This window comes from Anser anser, assembly GCF_964211835.1.
Source record: "Anser anser genome assembly, chromosome: 1".
NCBI lineage: Eukaryota > Metazoa > Chordata > Aves > Anseriformes > Anatidae > Anser > Anser anser.
The window spans coordinates 154,165,596-154,182,764 of NC_139720.1; the positions used below are offsets into that span (position 1 = coordinate 154,165,596).

Here is a 17,169-nt window from a genome sequence, read left to right on the forward strand (position 1 = left end):
TTAAAGAGTCTAGAATTTGGTCTGAGTCACTATAAAGTGGACTAAATAAAACCTTAGAGGAAGGAAGAGTCTGAGGTAGAAAAGAAAGTTAAAGCAAGTGTATTTTAATATAGGAAGCAGTAGTACGTATTTGTTACCACATGGCCAAAGATAACATCTTTACCATGATAACATCTTTATTGTTGCATCTGTGTGCTGTGCAGATTGTGGGGTTTTAAAGTGTCTTATAAAATCTGTTTGAGCCATAACAAAAGTTGAAGAACTCTAATAAATCAAAAGAAAACCAGGCTCCTCTCTGAAAGGGAGAACAATGCTGTTTGGGTATTTCTCCCTTCTTTTGCTAGAGATATTAATCAGATATCACTTATTTAAATAAAAATTGTGACCTTCTAAGCCCAAACAGAAAAGGTTAAGGCCAATCTGACAGGAGTTTATAGGTGAGAGATTTCTCATCTTTACAGGAAGCACTGATGAGATTTTGGATATTTTGTTCTGGAGATCTTCTCTTTGTTTGAAAAAGCATTCTGACTAAAGGCCTGAAAAGGTTAAGATGTGGCAGGGGATTGCTCTTGAGCTAATTTGACAACTTATTAATTTATATAGAAATTGTGGCAATTGTGTTGTTGGTAGCAAATCATTTTCTCTTTAAAGTGTTCACCACCGACCTGAACATATGGAAAATTGGTGTTGCTCCTATAGCTGAGCTCTCCATTCTGCAGGATCACACTGTGTGCTGCATTTGCACCATCTGTCACTATTTTAAATATTTAGATTAATGGTCTTACACTAATCTAATGTCTCAAACTATTAATTGCTCTCGATCTGTGGAAAGGGAGACAAAGAGAAAATGATTTCCTCCAGGAAAAGTTATTCTAATGTAGTGTTCCACTTAAAATATTTTGTAGATCTGGGCCAAATACGCTAATACAGTTTAAGCAAGCAAAATATTCAGATGTGAATAATCCATGAATATACATAACAAATCATATTTAATTACATTTTGATGTCTGGATAGAAGCCAGTATGTTTTCTCAAGTCTCATAGGGAAATTGCACAGGCTATTTATGCATCGTTTCATAAATTGTTTTACCACCATTCTTAGATCTGTTCTTGAAGCATATTTTAAAGCTGACATCACTGGCTAAGACCAGGATCATATTAAAAACAAAACACAAATTTCAGCGTAAAAGCACCAAAGAATGTTCTGGTGAAACTTTTTCACTCAGCCCATCTGAAAAAGTTTCACATCTTCTTGGATGTGTTTTTCCTCTTTCTTTCAATGCCATAAATTTCACCCATTAAGAGACTTTTGATATTTAATTTGTTATATTAGGTGGCCTTACAAGCTACCTCTAGCCTTCTTTCAATAGTTGGATGTGCTGAATTTACTAATCATTTTACATCTGTGGAATATCAGCATCATATCTTGAGAGAATGTGGTAGGTAATTGTTATATTTGTGTTAACATTTAATAATAATAATGTACAGTTGTCCTGAAGAAGTGATTTGTCGTCTGAAATGTACACCCACATAAACACCTTTTAAAATGTGTCATCACGTTTCTTAATGATAAACAAATGCATTCTAGCTTTTGTTTTGTTTTGTTTTTCCATTTACTCCTCTCACTTTTTGGGATGCACACTTTTAAAAAATGATTTTGTTGTTGTTGTTGTTATTAACCCTTTTATTTATCTTCTCTGTAGTAATTAGTACCTCATTTTCTATGGTTCCATAAATAGATAAAGATTTCAAATACATTCCCAGCCAGGGCAAAAGCAAAATCCAGAGGAACCAAGAAAAATATTTTTTTAAAATATACAAGAGTTATCATAAATAAGCTGCACTGTTACTTTAGCCATTTAGTACATGTATTTATGAGATAGAGAAGTGTGCGAGTATATGTTTATTTGTCTTGGCCTTAAAATTAGTCATTTTTTCCCGACATTTATTTGCATGAATATTTAGTTTATTATGGTATTCTTACTTAGTCTTGCTAAGATAATGCAAGATAAATTTATTACAAAAGCTGTTATTTTCTTACACATGTGTAGCTTACTTCACTGCAGAATACAACAAATTAATTCAGCTATATTTGTTGTGCAGGCCTGCAAACCCAAACAAATTAAATAAAGTAAATCTGACTGAACCAAACAAAATAGCAGGAGAAGTTTGGAAATGGGTGCTAGAACACGACAATGATATTTTTGGTCTTGATCAGTGATGAATCAGTGAATCTAAGCCAGGGCTAAGTAAATATTGCCGCTGACTCAAATCTGCATGAAGCCTTGAAGCAAAGGTATCTCCCATGGATTATATAGACATCCATGTGCCATCTCTTATGCCACATAGGAATCCAGCAGTGCCATCTCTTATGCAAATTACTTCCTTCTGTGTGCTGATAATTGCCAGACATTTATGATTTCTTGGCTCAGGCAGAGTCACCCTTCTGCCTTGAGGTTCTTCTCCTGTTGCAGTTGGCGTTGGAAGAGCATTGCTGGCAAGCCTCAACTTGTTTATGCCACTTTCCCACTGTGAGTGTTTTTGTGTCCTTCATGAAGTAAATTACTTGTCACAGAGCTTGTCATCAAATGTCTGAGACTTCTAATTTGTGAATTTAGTTAGGGAGAGTTTGATTAGTTTTCCTTTGATGGAAACTGACCTTCTGTATGATGTTACACACAAGATTTAAGTGATATTCTGTTTGGTGTTGTATACATGATCAAAATGATTTTCAATGAAAATGAAGTTTCATCCATCACAAATTGTTGTAGTTGAATTGCATTATCTAAAATTATTCATTTTTAAAAAATCTACTATTTTTGGTAAGGAAAAGATGAAATGGATGGTCCGTAATATATAGATATATTTGAGTCTGTTATGATCTAGAAGATACTTGCACCAGTAATAGCTTTGGGGTTCATTGCTCTTTTGGTGGCACAGGAGGGGGGTAGAGGAAAAAGGAAGATGGGAAAGTGGTTTTAAACTTTATTTTTATTTTCTGGGAATTCAAACTGTTAAATAATACTTGTAGTTACTCCCAAATATATTACTGTATTTTAAAGTTAGGCAATTGATTTTAATTTGTGTTTTACCAGACAGTGTTCTTATGGATTGTTTGATAAATACCAACTGTTTAATTTTCTTTTGCAAGGAAGATTCAGCAAAACTTACCTGTATGTATCAAAAAAAAAAGAAAGAAAGAGTGGAAGGAATGTCTACATTCACATTGAGCCATTTCTACTGCGAAATAAATATGAAAGGAAATATATTTTTGTCAATTTTGAAATTTAATCAACAACTTGTAATTTTTTAATTCTTTGTATTTTTTTTTCTTCCTTCAAATTTTGGGGGGTCTTTTTGTTTGTTTTAAGAAGTTTACTCAAAGAAAGTAAAATGAAAGATTGAAGGAGCTTCATAAAATTTATGATGATGTCAGGAAAAAAACTCTGTTCAAAACTTTTAAATAAAAATACTATCCATTTGTTGTTGAAATTTTGGATTATGCACTGAGGCAAATAAATAGGAAAATCACTAACTATCAGAACACTTTGGTGTTGAGTATTTTTAAAATTATCTGATTTACAGCATTGACTAAGCATGGCTCTTTTTTTCTGCTTCATTTAGATAAGTATTCTGAGCTGAAATGATGCGTTGTATGGAAAAATCAATGTAACAATCTTTGGAAATGCCTTTCAAATCTGTAAAATAAAAGTAAAATAAAAATAAAATACAAACAAAATGCTATTTTTTAATCAATATATTACAATTAAAAAAAAAACCTAGTATTTAAATTTCATATAATTCTGAACATGCAAGCCTATTTTAAAACAAGTACCAAAATGCTCTACAGCTGCATCTACTTAGGAAAAAAAAAAATCTGCTTTAGAATATCAAGTCTCTTGCAACACTACCAAATGAGGCTTCACAATCATAGGGGAAAAAGTCTTAGCTAGTATTTTCTTTCCTCTTGCTGTATAGTCATCTCTCAAATTGTACTCTGATTCAAGTGCATGGGGCAGCAGATTTAACTTTCTACATGTAATCTTGTTTGATTATATGAATTTTATTTTTAGGCAATTTTCTTCAAATTCCTATATGCATGTATACACAATGTAAATTTTCCAGGGAAATGTTTCAATTATTCTTCCAATCACAGTGCTTATATACCAAGTAGAAAATGCTTTTAATCTTGGGAGTAACCGTTCTATGATTTGACACATCAGTGAGCATGCTTATGTTGTGCCTTTTAAAAACGTTTCACTTTACATGTATCTGTATTTAGCTTGTTCTAAGGTTTTATTTTGCTTATAGTGCCCTCACCTGTAACTTGGGGCCAACTGCAGAACTTTAGCATTTAAAGTAGCAATTTTGCCTGCATCTTAACCTGAGAAATAAAACTAAATGTATTATTTTGACAGCTGGAAACAGTTAATGTGTTCCAGCTGACTTTCATTAGTTTGAAAGATTATACTTGACACATTAATGTGGTTTTAGTATACCCTAAACACAGTTTACTTTTATGTCAAACCTCAGTTGTGCACTTTTGCTCTGTAATGGAGCCTGCAAACACTAATGAAGCAATTCATTGTCACTTTAGTTATAGGTATGATCCTTAATTTTACTATTTATCAAGATGTGGGGCACAACAGATCAAAATAGAAAACAATTTGGGTGGGAGATACAAAACCAGTTTAATTGCTCTTTTGGTTAACACTGTGCTTCTTTATTTCTCCTTTCTTCGGTTTACTTCTGGCATTTTTGGGTGAAATCTCTGTTAGAAGTTCATAAGAACAGAAGTTCATAAGCACATCTTTCAGTAACAGACATTATAGATTTTTTTCAGAAACACAAATGAAACTGAGAAAGATTTTTTTTTTTTTTTTAAGACTACTCAAAACTGTCTTCCAAATAGTCACGATTTAGATCTGAACACAAAACTAAGTGGATAGGTGTGTAACATGTAAAGCAGAATGAGTTTTGTCATTCTCAGGTCATCTTAATTTGATATAGGGACAAATACTATACAGGCTACTTTAATTTACACCATTACTCACATTTTAGTACACAGATGCAGGGCAACAGCTGGTAGAGTACAGGTATTTTTCTAATGACAGAGCAAATGAGTGGGGTACAATAGCTTCTTTTTGGCAGGGAAATTTATATCTGGCAGGATGTAATCACTGGCAGGATTGGATCTCTGAGATTCCCTTTTGTTGGGAACCTTTTTCTCTCCTATGGTCTTCCAGACTATGGATCCTTTGTTCTCATGTTGCCAGTCAGGCTACAGAAGCTAGTGGAGACATAGCTGTGGAAAGTCAAATGAAAACAAACAAACAAACAAAACAAAACAAAACAAAACAAAACAACAACAACAACAAAAAAAAACTTGCTTTATTCTTTTTAAATGGAAAGGTCAACACATAAAAAATAAAGCTTTTGGTCCAGTGAGAAATGGTGCAAGGTGGGGAGAGGTGGAATAGGGACAGCCTGCAGATCAACCATTAGATTCTAAAAGTTCAGAGTTCTGTGAAATTTTCAGGGCTCAGGCAGCTTTCCTTAAGTGTGTTTTCCTGGCAGGAGTTTATAGATGCTTCTGACAAATTCTTTTTTACAGGGCAGAATCCTACATCCTGTAAATCAAAGCTTGTTCACTTGCATGCCAGTGCATTCTCTTTCCCTCTCCCATTTCCCTACAAGCACACATTTCCATTCATTTCATTCATACTAGCCTTAGTATTTCTCTTACAAATTTCTGCCCCGTTAACAGCAGATTGTTTAAGTTTTCCTTGTTCCTGATTAGAATCTAGTAGGCTGTGTTTAAGACAAGTATCTGGTCTTCATGTTGTTACATTTCAGGAATGTAGGTGAGAGAGAGAGAATGTATATGTTGAATTTTGCATGAATTACTGCATTGCTTCATGTCTGCTTTATATATGTGTGTGTGTACATTTACACATGGTTACTGTTCTCCTGTAATGCCTCAGAGTCTTAGGCCAGGACACCACTGTGCTGAGGCTGTTCCAAACAGCCTTTCTGGATTTGAAAGCCAAAATTAATGGGACTTTTGGGATCACAGCCAATCTAAATTTGGTTTTCACCATATGTATTTCACGGTCATAAAAATAATTTAATTGTTTTTTATTTTGGCGTCTGTTTTTAGTTTTATTCACTTCTCAGTTTTTAAGCATTAGCATTATGGTACAATAGATTAACAACAAAGACTAAGGAGATATTTCTTGAAAGAAATATGTTTTCAATAAATAGTTACCTCATGATACATTTTTACTAAGCTTAGGTTTTCAAAAAATATTTATCTTCCTTTTGAGCCAATTTACATAAGGAACTGTTTCATTCAATAGTATTACAGCTGTCATCCTCAAAACTTGTTCCACTATATATGCTCTAACATTCTTTTTTCTCATTTCAAAATATGAGGTTATTTTAGAAAATATATTTAAGGTGGATATATGTCTATCTATGTATATTTTAATCATAATAAGCTTTGGAAATTTGAATGGGTACAACAGATGGAAAAGGGCACAGGAATTTTTGCTGTCTTGTAATGTGCCTGACATTATAACTTTGGGCAAGGAGTTTGGTGATGAAAAATGAAGATTAACATCCTTTGCAAATATTTGAGATGGGTAGGTTGAAATCCTAAAAGCACTGTCTCGGGAGTTAAAAGCCTGCTTGATTTTGACAGCTTTGACCTAGGCTGATAGCTTGAATGTTAGGGTGATAAATACAAGAGCATCTGCTATTGGAGCAAGCTTCTTGTTTATGTCATTGAGGAGTGGAAGGGTTTCTTTGGAATTTTCCCTTAGAAACTACGGACCAGAGCAAGCTGTGCATGATTTATGTCCAACAAATTATTTTTAAAGGGAAACTCAACTGCAAGCCTTTAGTTTAAGAACAAGGCGTTCTTATAGCTGAACAGGGAAAAATATCGTATTCCTTTGGTTTCAAATATAAAACAACAGTTCATTCTGTGTGGATGTGTAAGCCTGCCATTGTAACTACAGCTTTAAAGATACAAGAGATATGGATCTGCCAGTTCTGACGATATTTGAGCCATAGCAACATCTTATTTTTCTTTTCTGATTATGGGATTTGTTAAAACTAGCAAAATGATAACATCCTTTAGAATATTCTTTTAAGTGCATAACTCCTCCCATGACTAGTCTCAAACAAATACTGACTTTATTTTAGAATGTGTCAAAAGAAGTGTAAAAGTCTGACTCTGGGAACACTATAGAAACTTCACATTTTTATTTCATTTCTTTTTCTTTTTTTAAACAAAACAAAACACTTTTCTCACATTAATTATTAAAAATGAATTTGGTTTTAAGTTTCAAACTTGCCATGAACTTAATCCTTAACTAAAACATTTCTTCATGGCTGAAGCAAATTAGTTCACACATCTTTATTTCATCCCCAACATGTAATAAAAACCTATACCTATATCTACTGTGATATAAAATTTTGATGAAGCTGTTGATAGAAACTCTCTGAGGCTACTTTCACTTCATGGTATAGGATATTGAGAATGAGCTCAAAGACAGATATTGTCACACAGTCACTATTGTGTGTGAAGTTATCAATGTAATGCAAATTATCTTAAATCAGAAGAATGAATAGATCAGTGGTGTTTTTCTGAATCTCGAGTGGAATAAGAGAGTAGTTCTAGGAGCTATTTTCTGTTTGCTTTTAATTCTTTGGAGGAAATGTCCCTTAAATGGAAAATGCATTTGGTTCTAACACTGCTAAAATCATATGCAAGGAGAGCCCTTCTTTAATACATGTCATGCCTCTGCTCATTCACATGTAAAGTAGACTTCAACTGAAATTAGAAAGTTCAAACACTTCATCTATACTTCAGCCTGAGCAGTCATTTCTTTAACCATTAATTAATTTGGACTATTAAAAACAAACAAAAAAACCCACTATTAAATATGAAAAAAAAACATGCCTTTATAAGTAAAGGTCATAGCAAATTAGGAAGCTAGGAATAATAGAATAATCAACCTTCTTCTTGAGGCTGAGACTTCAAAAACAGTTATGGTAACTTAACAAACCTCCTTTCTGAATTATTCTATATAATCCTTGTCCTTCACTGGGAAACTGTTTTCTTCATGCTTCCCATTTTTGAGTAGCAATTAATTATCTCTTCTGCCTTTCTCAGGTATTTCCCTCTACCTTTCCTTTTTCTTCTCTTTTTATCCATACTATTTATACACATCCAGCTTTTTACTTAATAGCAGGCTGGAGTTCAGGGTCTGAGTTTAAACACACATCTGGTTCTGGAGGAAGGTGGCACAGATCTCATTGTTGAAGAAAGCAATGTCCTACATTTAATATGTAATAAAGTTATTTCCGCATAGGCAGTTTAGGGCTTTAACTTTCTAATGGTTTTCATTAAACTTATTACACAATTTGCTCTGACCATCACAACAGAAAAGATAATATAATAATAAAAGATAATATAATAAAGATACTATAATAAAGTATTTCACTATGCTTTTTCATATTTCTTGTTTTGTGAATAAATATGTGAGCAGAAATAACAAGCGGCTTTCTCCACACCACCCCAACAGAGATGAACATTTTAAAATGCATCTGAAATAAATTTGGAGTACTGCATTTGGCAGCTATTTTTGGTCTTATCTATAAAAATCATTAAAATTTTGCCACTGATTTCCATGAGAAGTCACTTCATCAGTGCTATCACTATAATAAAAAAAAGAAAGTGCTTGTTATGAAGTGGGCTGGCATGAAAGAGGTTTTCAAATTCATAATGAATATAAATGTGCAATTTCTATGTTGCCTCACAGTGTAATCAATTGAATCTGTATGTTTGAAATAATTGGGAAAACAAGTCAGTGAGCAACTCAAAACAGAATTCATGTGCAAACATTCTTTCTAGTTGATAAATAAGGTTTTCTTCTATAGGTTGTTTAGATGGATTAACTGAACCAGTCATTCATACCTACTTATCCATTAATATCTTCTTTAAAAACCCGAGTGGAAAGATGATTTGATTTGATTATTGCTTCTATTTCCAAGACTAATTAGCTCTCCAGTACATTGTAGTTTTCTTCTATTACTTTTTTTGGGGGTGTGAAGGGAATTGCATTTTAATCAGAACTACAGGTCACCAGCCCATGCTGTTCTCCATGGTTTTAATTCACTGTTCATAGTCTTTTCGCCTTTCAGAGTCTGGGATAAGTCTTCATAGGTACTTGCTACACAGGACAGCCAAGCCCACAGTACCACAGATCTTCATAGGGCTTGTCTCATGGTGATAGTTCCTGTGTGAAGTATCAATGAACTCTAGTACAGAGGTCATACTATTACAAGCCTCTTACATCAGAACCTGTAACTGAGACTTGAGTCAGGCTAGTCTGCATCTTCTCAGCAGTATAAGAAAGTGTACTGGAAGAATCAAGACCATTTGCTTTAACATATATTTTTTGGCTTCAAATTCTGAAGAGACGATATTAGCAGATCCAGAAATGTATGCAATGTTGAACAACAATAGAGTGATAGAGCATTTGTGAACTTGTTACAATAGTCTGAAAATTCCTTGAGTCTATAGCATCTTCTTTCTCTCAATACAGAAGTCTTGGAATTATCCTATGTTCATGGCACTGTTTATGAAATAGACTTGCTCTTTGCATGTTATGCTCTCTCTTTTACAAAGAGTCCCTGTAACATTCGTTATAGGAGGTTTCAAAAAAAAAAAAAAAATGTCATGTAAATTAATTCTATAAAATATTAGTGTCATCTTTGTGATAGAATATTACCATCATAGAATTCTAGTAGCGATAACTACCTCTGTGCTAACAGATCCTAAACTGATATGTAAGCTTCAGAAGTTCAAATACGCATGGCAATAATCTCTTACCAAGCACTAGACGTTTCAATGAATTATGTCAAGCTTTTTAAAGCCATTTTTATGAGAGGACTTGTGTTCTTCATGGCCTCACATTCCTCTTCTCTCTCTTGCATCATGGTGGCTACAGGGCAAGTAGGATCAGTATCATGAACTAGCAGATACAAAGTGGTAAAACTAACAGTTTTTACTAACAGATCAGTGAGCTGCTCTGACTCCCCAGTCGGTGGAAGAGGGAAGCAGAGATCAACAGAGGGAACTGGAGGCTAATGGTTAGATCAACGTAAAATGAAACTGCAGCTCAGTCAGAACCTGTCTAAACAGAAAAAGAGCAAATGCAAAAAGAAATATGCTTTCTTTTCAAAACAAACAAACAAATAAATAAATAAATAAAAAGTGGATTCACATATTCAGTGACCAGCAAGTTGCATTTCTATACCTCTTAAGATTTTTTAAACAGGATATGGATCACTTTTCCTGGCTTTTCATTATTGGGCCATGCTTAACTGCCCTCTCCAGACTTTGAAAGCTGACAAAAGGGTACACAGGAGGAAAGAAACTGTCTGCACATATTGAATGTCTTTGTGGGAACATTCATTGACTAATACTTAACATTTATTATGCACATTGTACTGACATCTACATGGCAATTTATGTTGCTTCTGCCACACCATTATATACAAGAAGTGTGGAATGGCTAAATGTTTCCGAATTGCTTGTCAACCTTTTAATTTGTAACTGATGTTTTTGTTAATGGCTGTGCAACCTACTGTGAACTTTTCTCATTAAAATGCCTTGTAAGGCAGCTGACAGTATTACTTGAATTTACATCTTGCATTTAAATTCTATGTCAGGAAAAAAAGACTTTCTTGTTTCCTTCCAACTGTAATACAAGCCTTTTGTATACTAGCATATTATTCTGCATTCTGTTTGGGGGGCGGGGGGGGAGGGAGGAATTTTAGAAATATAATCTTTCAGCAATAACAGGAGAATAATGCTGAAAGTCAGTTTCTTCTCTGGCCAAAAAGCTTTTTGATAGTTATTCCATGATATGCAGAATAATGGCTGGTATTGCTAACATTTCATAGGCAGCATGGAGTACTGAGAATTTCAGAAATGACCACTGCATTTGTTACCATGATTTTTGCATAGCTACTTTAAGATGATCTTTAAAGCAGTATCAACCCCAGATCTAAAATATAGCCATGTTCTAGTGTTGTTACCCATGAACACTGCACCTTTCAGATTTTTTTTCTTCTCTCGCTTAAAGTTTTTATTTGTTTCTTCACTAAAATGAAAATACCCATGTTTTTCACATGTGACTTTGAAATGTGAAAAATTGCTGTTATTAGGCTACTGCAGTAGTTCCCTGGTCAATCAAAATCATGTGTTTTGTGAATGAAATGTTTCAATTGCAGTTCCTTGTCCTTAATAACAAAAAAGGAATTTTACTTCTACTCTGCAATTGTGCTATAAACTACTCTGAAAATGTTTGTATTTGTTAGGCTGGTATTTACAATCAAAACCCTCTCCAGAGGGTTTTGAATCCTCTTCATTACTTTAAATATTAGAGCTTAGTTAATTTCTCCTGCATTCATGTGCAACTGTAGAAAATGCTGTAGAAAATGATGGTTATTTTTCTATATAGTCTCTGTATTTATACACTTACTTGTTGGAGACTATAGAAATCATGAGACATGTGAACTATAAGTCCTTTGCAGACAGGAGGACTTTGGGAGTTACTGTTTGCAAACCAGGCAATGAGAGACAGGACACTGTTCCTCCTGTTCAAGATGTAGCCCTGTGCCACAGTTAATGGGAGAGGGGAGGTATGGGCATGGCAGTAGCCTTGTAAGAAAAATTTCCCTATGAAAGAAGGGTTTTCTGGCTTTGAGTTCCTATTCCTGGGGCAGTTCTTCACCCCACCCAGTGACTGTTTAGTGTAAAATCCATTAAAAGATTGGTGAATATTGCAGAATTTAGAATGTGGAAGGGAAAGGTAAGAACTGTGGATAGAGGGGAAGTAATAGCAAAAACTTGGAGGCAGAAATTATGAAATGTACCTTCTGCCTCACTACCTTTTGTCACTGCTAAGTACTGGAAGCATGTCTGATTGGATATGATTTGCAAAGATTAATGGCTCAGGAGATTAGTAAAGTATTATCTAATCAAACAAGTGCAAAATAATCCTCAAAAAATTGTATGTTATTCTTAATTCTGAGGGTAATATATATATGTGTATATATGTGTGTGTGTGTATATATATATATATATTTAGTCATTGTCCCTTAATCCCCAGGAGCTTATTGTCCTGTCACGAATCTAGCATCTCAAATCTACTGAAAAGAGCCTTCTGAAAGATTTGAAAGTAGCAGTTTGCACAAAGGTTTATTTAGACAAAATACATGTAGCTAATAAATTTTGAGTGCTCTCTTTACTTGTCATTTGAAGAACTTTCTAGCAAGCATGCCTGTGGAATGTTATGAGATTTATGACCATCTAAACACTAAGACAGTGCTAAAAAAGTGCTAAAAAAAATTATATTCCCTCTCCTGTTTCACCACAATCCAAAAAGGACATCATGCTGACTGCAGTTTGGCACAGTGTGGGCACTCAGAGGCAAAGTTCTTTCACCCTGCCTTGTGACTCTGATTCTGGGCAGAACTTCTGCAAGAGCTTCTACATTACCTGTCTCGTACTCAGAGGAACAGAAAGAGATCCAGAAAAGTAGAGAAGGAATAGTTAACATATATAGATAGACAGGATGAAGGTAAGCTAATGACAGGTTTCACAAAATGAATTTATAAAATCTTGATCTCTATTATGAAGAGGACACAATCACTGAACCTGAACTGGATGAATAAAGGGAGGGTATGGCTACATACCTTCATGTACATAGCTGGGTGCAAAAATGTGTCTCTTATACTACAGCTCTTGCATGCTTCCCTTGGGTCTCACCTAATTCTTAGGATAATTCTTATGAGATTTTTTATGGTCAGTAGAGGGTTGTGAGGATTTTCCAATGGTTTGGTGTTTGTCTTGTTTGGACAGGTTGGTTCACAACAGAGAGAGTCAAAGTTCTGTACTTCCAGTGACTAAATCTATGTGAGCCTAATCTAGCTTTTTGTGTATTTTGTCTTTATAAATCCTTATTAATGGCAAAACTGAGTCTTTAAACATCACTTATTGCTTGTGTTTATTATATATACATTCCTGTATTCAGATTCACACTGTGTTTTTTTTAGCAGTTTCGCTAGCTGAAGATTTCTTAAGGACACATGGGAAAATTCTTTTTCTTTTCCTTTTCCTTTTTCTTTCTTTCTTTCTTTCTTTCTTTCTTTCTTTCTTTCTTTCTTTCTTTCTTTCTTTCTTTCTTTCTTTCTTTCTTTTTCTTTCTTTCTTTTTTTACTTTCTCTCTCTTTCTCTTTCTTTTTCTCTCTCTCTTTCTTTCTTTTTCTCTCTTTCTCTCTTTCTCTCTCACACTCTCTCTCTCTCCCTTTCTCCCTTTCTCTTTCTCCCTTTCTCTTTCTCCCTTTCTCCCTTTCTCCCCTTCTCTCTCTCTCTCTCTCTCTCTCTCTCTCTTTCTCTTTCTCTTTCTCTTTCTCTTTCTCTTTCTCTTTCTCTTTCTCATATATATATGTCATAAACTGGCAACTATTTTCAATTGCAAATTAATCATTTATGGCAGGATTACAAGTGAGATGGGTTGTTCTGACTCTTTATGCTCTAGGCTTGGAAAGAATGCACCCTGATTACACTCACAAATTTTAATAACTTTTTATGTCTTCTTCTTCTTCTTCTTCTTTTTCTTCTTCTTCTTCTTATTATTATTATTTTGTTCTTTTATTTGACATGCCATGTGGGGAGAGGGTAAGCAAGGAAATTACCTATAATTGACAATAACAATGAGCATTTCAGAGAATAAACTGTATTTTGTCTATTAAATTCTACCTACTGTTCTTCAGATTTCTGGTTGTTTCTATTTGTTTGTATGCTTGTTTGTTTTTCCTATACTAGGAATACTAATTACTGATCTGCTAGAAGAGCATATAGACATGGGTGAGGTTATAGCCCTCTTTATACTAAAGTGAGAACAACTCTGTACTATGCATCAGAACTTTCTGTATTCTCCAATACTGGCAACAGCACTTATTTCATCCCACTGTTATCACAGAATCACATAATCATCTAGGTTGGAAGAGACCTCCAAGATCACCTAGTCCAACCTCTGACCTAACACTAACAAGTCCTTCACTAAACCATACCACTAAGCTCAACATCTAAACATCTTTTAAAGACCTCCAGGGATGGTGACTCAACCACCTCCCTGGGCAGCCCATTCCAATGCCTAACAACTCTTTCAGTAAAGAAGTTTTTCCTAATATCCAACCTAAACCTCCCCTGGCGCAACTTTGGCCCATTCCCCCTCATCCTGTCACCAGGCACATGGGCGAATAGAGCAATCCCCACCTCGCTACAGCCTCCTTTAATGTACCTATTGAGGGCAATAAGGTCAACCCTGAGCCTCCTCTTCTCCAGGCTGAACAACCCCAGCTCCCTCAGCTGCTCCTCGTAAGACTTGTTCTCCAGACCCCGCACCAGCTTCATTGCCCTTCTCTGGACTCTCTCGAGCACCTCCATGTCCTTCTTGTAGTGAGGGGCCCAAAACTGAACACAGTACTCGACGTGCGGCCTCACCAGAGCCGAGTACAGGGGGACAATCGCTTGCCTAGCCCTGCTGGCCACACTGTTTCTTATGCAAGCCAGGATGCTGTTGGTCTTCTTGGCCACCTGAGCACACTGCTGGCTCATATTCAGCCGACTATCAACCAATACTCCCAGGTTGTTCTCTGCCAGGCAGCTTTCCAACCACTCATCTCCCAGCCTGTAGCTCTGCTTGGGGTTGTTGCGCCCTAGGTGCAGGACCCGGCACTTGGCCTTGTTGAACTTCATGCAGTTGGCCTCAGCCCATTGGTCCAGCCTATCCAGATCCTCCTGCAGAGCCTTCCCACCCTCGAGCAAATCTACACACGCACCTAACTTGGTGTCATCTGCAAACTTACTGAGGGTGCACTCGATCCCCTCATCCAGATCATCGATAAAGGTATTAAAGAGGACTGGCCCCAGTACTGAGCCCTGGGGGACGCCACTAGTGACCTGCCTCCAACTGGATTTGACTCCATTCACCACAACTCTTTGGGCCCGGCTATCCAGCCAGTTTTTAACCCAATGAAGCGTACACCAGTCCAAGCCATGAGCAGCCAGTTTCTTGAGGAGAATGTTGTGGGAAACGGTGTCAAAAGCCTTACTGAAATCAAGGTAGACCACATCCACAGTCTTTCCCTCATCCACTAAGCGTGTCACTTTGTCATAGAAGGAGATCTTATTATGGGAGGAAGCTATTGCTAGTATAGATGATGTAATCAGAAATTCTGAACACATGGGGATCATTGGTGGACTGGAAGCTTTATCTTGGCCTAGCTGACACAGAAATTAGGTCCCCACACTCGATACATAGAATAAAGAGAACAAGCGTAAGACCCTCCTCCAAAGAGCTCAGAAGGCAACCATCATGTTATGTCACTGTGGTTGGACTTCAGTGGCATACAAACGAAAGCCCCACCACAAAACAGAGCATAAGATGTCATTATAATGGATCCAAACCAAATTAATTAATAATTCAAAAACTGGATCTTGATAATGTGTAGGAACTGGATTTCTGGTAGCAAGGCAAAGTATATGATGCCAAAGGGATGGCGCAGCGTAACAGGGGAGTCAATGTTACTGTCCACCAAGCAGAGAAAAGAGATAAAGAAAAGATGTCTTAGGAAAAGCGTGTTTGTTGACATTAATTTCCATTTGTGAGCTGAATATCCACAAGAAGGTCTCAGAAAAAGAGGGGGGATATTTTGCCTGCGCTTTTGTGTTCATCTGGAACTGAGCAACCCAGAGCAGGGCAGCTTTATCTTGCCTTTATATTCAAATTATATTAACATATATTTTTCCTAGAGATATCAAAATGTGCTGTTGGTTAGAAGGAATGAACCTGTGTCATCTTTCTCAATAAAATATGTTTCATAGCAGAACTGCATTATTTTTTTTCTCTTTTTTTGGAATTAATATTTAACATAATTCAGTGAACAAAATTAGCATTAGTCACATACAAAAAACAAACAAACAAAAAACAATGAATTACATAATATTTTAACACAAATATTTACCTCAACTAGGATATATTTTAAATTGAAATATTCATTTAGATTCAGAGTTTGTGTGTGTGTGTGAAGGGGGCTGATGTTTGTCTTCCTTCTCAGAAAATGTCCTTCAACCCAGGAGTGCTTTGCAACAAAAAGCACCTCAGATTTTCATATAAGGTTCTCAATCCCCTTCCCCTCTCCTACCCCAGGAAAACACTATTAAGTACAGGCAGACTTGGTTAGGTGGTATGTCAGGTTATTTATGTAAGTGCAGTGAGAAGAGAGAGGAAATCTTATCTAGAGATGTGTTCAGGCATCACTGAATAACCAGGAAAATGATCACAGCTACGGTGCAAAATTACTAAAGTTTCTGCAGATATAACTGAATGTGTGAAAATCAGTAATTCTTGATAATTTATAATGTTTCAATGCCTACATACTAAAACTGCTTTACATAATCTTTTAATTAGCATTCTTGTTGGCTTTTGTGAGAAAATTTAAATGGCCTAAAGATTTCTGGTGAGTATAAGCATTTTAAACAAGAAAAAAAAGAAAATCCAGGATATTTCAGCTGATGCTAGAATACAGAAAGCCCAGTTCAAACAATGGTTTATTAAGTACTGAAAATTAATAACTTTTTTTAATACCTTTGAAAATTTCCTTTTTTGAAAGCTTATCTGAAGCTTTCTTATTAGTTTAAACTCCCATAGCAACTTAAATGCTTTAGTTTACTTTAAGAATTAGAGGTGCATTTCAGAAAAACAGAATTAGGCTTCTGAATCTAAATCTAATTACTCCCTTTAGAAACAGAAAAACAAACAAACAAACATACAGAAAAGTAGGTCTTGCACACAGCAACTCAAAATTGGCCAAATGACTTCACATAAAGGGTGTTGAATAACACTGTGAAGGTCCCTGATAACTCAAACTCTGTGATAGTTAATGATGGGGTAATATTGTTATAAAAGGGATTTGCTCAGCAAGTCCACTGATTCTAGTCCTAATGTTTGTTTGAAGCACATCAAAAAGGCACAAACAGAGCAAGGCTTTTCCTAGAACAGTCTCTATGTCTTTCATTGA

At 35.5% G+C, this 17,169-nt stretch overlaps 1 protein-coding gene across 5 annotated transcripts in view; it reads left to right on the plus strand.

Moving 5' to 3' along the window:
* FGF14 (fibroblast growth factor 14) overlaps positions 1-17,169 on the plus strand; it is a 415,734-nt gene that overhangs the window by 241,033 nt on the left and 157,532 nt on the right. The gene's annotated exons all lie outside the window — the stretch shown is intronic.